This window comes from Lactuca serriola, chromosome 2 (assembly GCF_051521515.1).
Source record: "Lactuca serriola cultivar US96UC23 chromosome 2, Lser_US96UC23_V15, whole genome shotgun sequence".
NCBI lineage: Eukaryota > Viridiplantae > Streptophyta > Magnoliopsida > Asterales > Asteraceae > Lactuca > Lactuca serriola.
The window spans coordinates 219151725-219157636 of record NC_136409.1 but is presented as its reverse complement, the minus strand read 5'-3'; positions in this window follow the sequence as shown (position 1 = coordinate 219157636).

Sequence of the window (5912 nt, the reverse complement as noted above, 5' to 3'; positions counted from 1 at the left end):
GCCAGGCATTGTCATCCCGGAAGAGTGGATCCTTGTCAAATCAAAGCGGGATGGCAATGCATATATCATAGATATGAACAGTCACATTCCAGAACAAGTCACCTGCCTCTTTTCGAAGGTCTCAGAACAAAATGCAATGTTGTGGCATCGACGACTCGGTCATGCTAACGCTAAGAATCTAAATCGTCTTACGAAAAATGAGATGGTACATGGCTTACCCGTCAGAGACTTTATAACATTTGAGAAGTGCGTGTCATGTGCCCAGGGAAAGCATCATAGAAAACCACACCTGCCAAAACAGGTTAATTCAATCAGCCAGGTGCTCTAATTATTGCACATGGACTTATTTGGTCCATTCAACGTCCTAAGCATCAATAGAAACTCATATTGTCTGGTTGTGATCGATGATTTCTCTCGTTTTACATGGGTTTTCTTCTTATCCGACAAAGTTGGGGTTGCTGATCTGATAAAGAAATTCATTGTGTTGATTGAGAACCAAACTAACAACCGGGTGAAGGCGCTTCGCACTGATAATGGAACAGAATTCAAGAATACGGTTCTTGATCATTTTGCGCGGAAAAGGAAATTGTGTATCAATATAGTTCTGTTCGCACACCTCAACAAAATGGTGTGGCTGAGCGGAGAAATCGAACATTAAAAGACGCTGCAAGGACGATGCTTTGTGACTCTAAGTTACCTGTTTTCTTTTGGGCTGAGGCGATTAACACTGCTTGCTACGTTCAGAATCGTTTTTTGATCAACAAAGCCTAGATGAAGACTCCATACGAAATTCTTTATGGTCATAAGCCTTCTGTCAGCCACTTCCGTGTATTTGCTATCCTTGCACCCTTCTTCACCTGGAGTCCAACCCAAAATTTAATGCTAAAGCCGATGATTGTTACTTCGTGGGGTATGCTACACGTACGGCTTATAGGTTTTATAATAAGAAGATGAAGCAGATTGTTGAATCTTTCGACGTGCGCTGGTTGGAGGAAAATGAAACGGATGCTCGAGTGGGTCCTGATTGGCTATTTGATTACACATTGTTATTCATATCCTTCAATGTGTCTTTAGATGGTTCGTCTGGTTCTTCCTCTGGCTCGAAGATTGTTCTGAAGATGAAGACGAAGAAGTTGTTTACAGACCTCCACCGGTATCCTCTTCAATACCTCAGGGGGAGTCATCTGTTCCGCTTACTAGTCTAGAATATCGCATTCAACATGATGCTCCAGATGCTAATGCTACTCCTTTTACTCTTGTTGAAAGAGAGTTTATGTCTAAAGATGCTTCCGCTGTTACTCAAACTTTCATGGAACTACTCTTTCCTAAACAAATTGCTAATAAGTTTGTAGCAGATCCATCTAATGAGACAGGTTCATCTGATGTGGAACATTCAGCAAATGATGGAGTTATCAACATTCACACTCTTCCCGTCTCCCTCAATGACATCAGCCAGGAGATGCCCTCACGCCTTCAACGCAATCATCTGATCGAAAACGTCATTGGCCAGCTGGGTGATGGTGTTAAAAATAGAAGTCAGAGTGAAGATGTAAAGACATGTCTCTATTCTTGCTTTATCTCTCAAATAGCGCCAAAGAACATTCAAATGGATTTGAATGAGCCCAACTGGGTAGATGCTATGGCCTATACACGAAGACCTGAATCAATTTGAAAAACTTAGAGTTTGGACGCTGGTTGAATTACCTAAGGGCAAAAAGTCTCTTGACACACGTTGGGTATACCGCAATAAGCAGGATGATTTCAGAGTCATATTGCGTAATAAGGCAAGATTGGTGGTTCTCGGGTTTAGACAAATCGAGGGTCTTGACTACACTGAGGTTTATGCTCCAATAGCTCGCTTGGAGGCTATTCGTATCTTCCTTGCATATGCTTCATACATGAACTTCACAGTTTATCAGATGGATGTTACGACAACTTTCTTGTATGGCAAGGTGAAGGAAGAAATTTATGTTGACCAACCCCCTGGGTTTGTTAACTTGAAGTTTCCTAATCATGTTTACAAGTTAGACAAGGCGTTGTATGGGTTACATCAAGCTCCTCGAGCGTGGTATGTGACTCTCACAAAGCACTTACTCGAACATGGATATTCTCGTGGCACTATTGATCAAACTTTATTCATCAATCATGTGGGTAATGATCAGATCCTAGTCCAGATCTATGTTGACGACATTATCTTCGGGTCTACCGGTCCGTAACTATGTAAAGAGTTCGAAGGCATGATGAAAAAGAGGTTTGAGATGAGTTCGTTAGGGGAAATGACCATGTTTTTGGGGCTTCGGGTCCAATAGAAGTCAACCGGAATCCTGATCCATCAAGCAAAGTATGTGGAGGATATATTGAGAAGTTCGGGTTTCAAGACGCCAAAAATGCATCGACACCAATGGCCGAAAGACCCATGCTCAATCCGGATACTGATGGCGAATCCGTAGATCAGCCTCTCTACAGATCGATGATCGGATCGTTGATGTATCTAATTGCTAGCCACCCAGACATCATGTTTGCAGTTTGTCAATGCGCACATTATCAGGCTAATACTAAACTTTCACATCTTATTGTTGTCAAAAGAATCTTTCGGTATATCAAAGGCAGCCCAAAATTGGGTCTTTGGTACCTGAATTTTTTTGAATTCGATTTATATGCATTTGCTAACAGTAATTATGGAGGTTGTGAGCTTGACAGGAAATCTACATCAGGAGGGTGTCAATTCCTTGGTGATCAGCTGGTCTCATGGCAGTGCAAGAAATAGCACACTGTCTTAATCTCAAAAGCAGAACCGGAATATGTTGCTGCCTCTGCCTGTTGTTCTCAAGTTATCTGGATCCAACATCACCTGTTGGATTACGGTTTGAACTATCTAGAAACCCCTATCTTTTATGATAATGAGGCTGCCATTCAGATAACTAAAAATCATGTCCAACATTCCAAAACCAAGCACATTAATATCCAAATTCATTTTATCAGAGACTTCTATGAACGTTTGCTCATTCGGCTGGAATAGGTCCCCACTACCGATAATGTGGCGGATCTCTTCATAAAGCCTATTAACAAAGCTAAATTCGATGTGCTTGTGAGCTTTTTGAAAATGATTCGTTTTGAGGATTAATTTTTGTTTTAGGTTAGTTTAAATTTGCGCATTCTAATTTCATTCTCACCCATGCACAAATTTAGGGGGAGAAATAAACAAAAACCAAACAAAAAATTAGAAAATCAAAAACCCAAAAAATATTGTTATTTTTGTTTTATTTTTTTTCCAGAAAATACTTAAAAATCCAAAAACATTAGAAAATCAGAAAATAAAAAAATGTATGTTTTTTTTGTTAGTTTTGTTTACTGGGAAGTGCTATTATCGAGTGATAATAGGCAATCTGAATCAGCGTAACATACCAAAGCTGAATTGTCTACGCTTCGTGTTCGATGCGCTGGTAGGCACGAAAGATTCTAAATGGACTTAACTAGACAAAGTTGAACTTAAGGAATTCAAAGACTTGACAAATATTGACCTAGTTAGATCCGTTTAGCCTGACAATACGACGCTTGGATAGGTTGAGCAGGGAGATATACGTGGGAATCTACTAGTCACATTAAAAGAACCCGTATCTAGAACTGTGGATTAACTTTTCCTCGATGTGCGGATTTTGTCATTAATTCCGGTATTGATGGGGTGACCGGGGAATTCCGATAAATTAGGTATGTAGAACATTATTTTCTTTCTTTCTGTCTGTTAGTCATATGTTGCCTCCTCTGCGCGATCGAGAGATCCGACCTGGACTGTAACTTATGTAACTCTATCTCTCCGCATATTTTATCTATACAATTCTTTATATCTGCTAGCCATATACTGTGTCATTTACGTGACTGAAAATCCGACCTGGTACACAGTATATGCATCATTCTTTTTCTCAATCCTTCTAAAACTTCAGTTAGTCATATGTTTCACCCTCTGCATAATTGTCTGCTCACTCGATGTAAGGAGTATTCTGGAAGTCCTTGATTATTGGAGCATATCAGGAAGCGGGAAACATGTTCTAGTACAATTAAAAAAAATTGAACACTTACAGGTTGTTTGTAGACCTCACTTCTCAATTTAGGTGGACAACAATATCCCTGGTCGTAGTCAGATGAATGGTCTTTAGGAAGTATATTTAGGATTATAGGATCAAAATGTCTTGTCATTCTTAGCTTGTCCAAATTTATCCAAATTTTCCGTGTTTAAATGGACCACAATACCGGCGATCGACCAGACATAGACATGTAGGTAGAGGTACCGACAAGTGGATTTAGGTTGTCTAACAACTTTGATCACAGTGTCACAAAATTATATTCAGTGTTTATTGAGATAAGTCTAGTCCGCTTTCTCTTATTTGATTTGATTTTATTTTTGATTTTATTTTTTTTTTAATTTTAATTTTAATTTTTATAATTGTCAAAATTAAAATTTTTTTAATTCTTAAATTTTAGAAATTATTTTTATTTTATTTTTAGTTTATGTTAATTTTAATTTTAATTTTTTTAATCCTCAAAAGGTTTTGTTTTTGAAATTTTTTGGGGATTTAGACTGCGCCTTACACTGTGTGGAAAACTGCGAAAATTGAACAAAGTATAAAAGAGGAGGATTTACAACCGAAAACTCTGCACTCCTCATTCTCAAAGTTTCCGGCCGTAAACCCCTCCAACTCTCTCTCTCCTCTCGAAATTTTTTTCTCAGTTTTTGTGAAATTTCTTGTTGCATCTCGAAGGTATGCAAAAATCGACCATGAATATGTGTTTAGTTCAACAAATCGACGGATTTTGGGGCTTCAATCGAAGAACAACAGTTTTTGGAGCTTACGGCCATAGCTTACGACCATAAACTCCATTTCCAGCCATGAGTTTACGGCCGTAAACCCTAGTTTGACTGTAAACTCCATTTGGTCAAAATTATTTTTTCGGGCCAAAGTTAAAATTGCTCAATCTAGAAAAACATAAATCTTAATTGTTCAAATGTCTTTTTTTGGCTTGTTTTAGTGTAGATCAAATGGCAAACCTGAAATTCGCTAACATGCACAATCTGGCTATTGTACTGGCGGATCCTCCTGTTGCACATGGAGAATTCAAGTCAACGATCCATGGGCTGAGGGAATGTTGTGACAACACCAACTCCATTTAGATGATGCAAAATCTAGTGCAACATTTCAAGACCAAGCACATCGACATCCGTCATCATTTCATTAGGGATAGAGTTTAAAAGGGAAAAGTGGAGTTGTTTTACATTCCATCCACTGATCGGCTGGTTGACCTTTTCACTAAGGCGTTGGACGAGAAATCTTTAAACAAATTAATTGCAGATCTTGGCATGGTTTCAATAATTTAACTGCTTTCTAAATCTTTTGATTGCTTCTGATTGCTGTCTAAAAAACACAATAATCAAAAGTTGCTTTTACTATGTTTACGGATTTTTACATAATTTGTTTAAGCTTCGATTCTAGTATTTACAAGTATTCTCTTTTCTCTCCTATTCATCTTGCGTGCCTATCTAAGATTTATTTATGTCTTCTTCTTCAAAGTTTGCAAGAGCTGAAATATCTCAATGCTCTTGGTGCTGAGAATAAGAGTAGCATCATGTACTCTTCTTCTTGAGGATACCCTCTACCTCCTCACTCACTTTTAAGGATGCAAAGAGCAACCATCAATGCGGTAAGTCTTGTTTTCATCTACTGACTCATAATCTGATAAAACCTTGTATTCCCTTATTTTGATCTTGAGGACATAATGGTTTCATGGATTTGAGTCAGTTAACTCGTTGGTTACAATGACTGATCTCTACTTCTCTTTTTCTATTGATAAATATGAAGCTTGGAGTCGATCTGGATTGTTTCAATGATTAGTGGCTTCACCATTCTTGATTTATAATG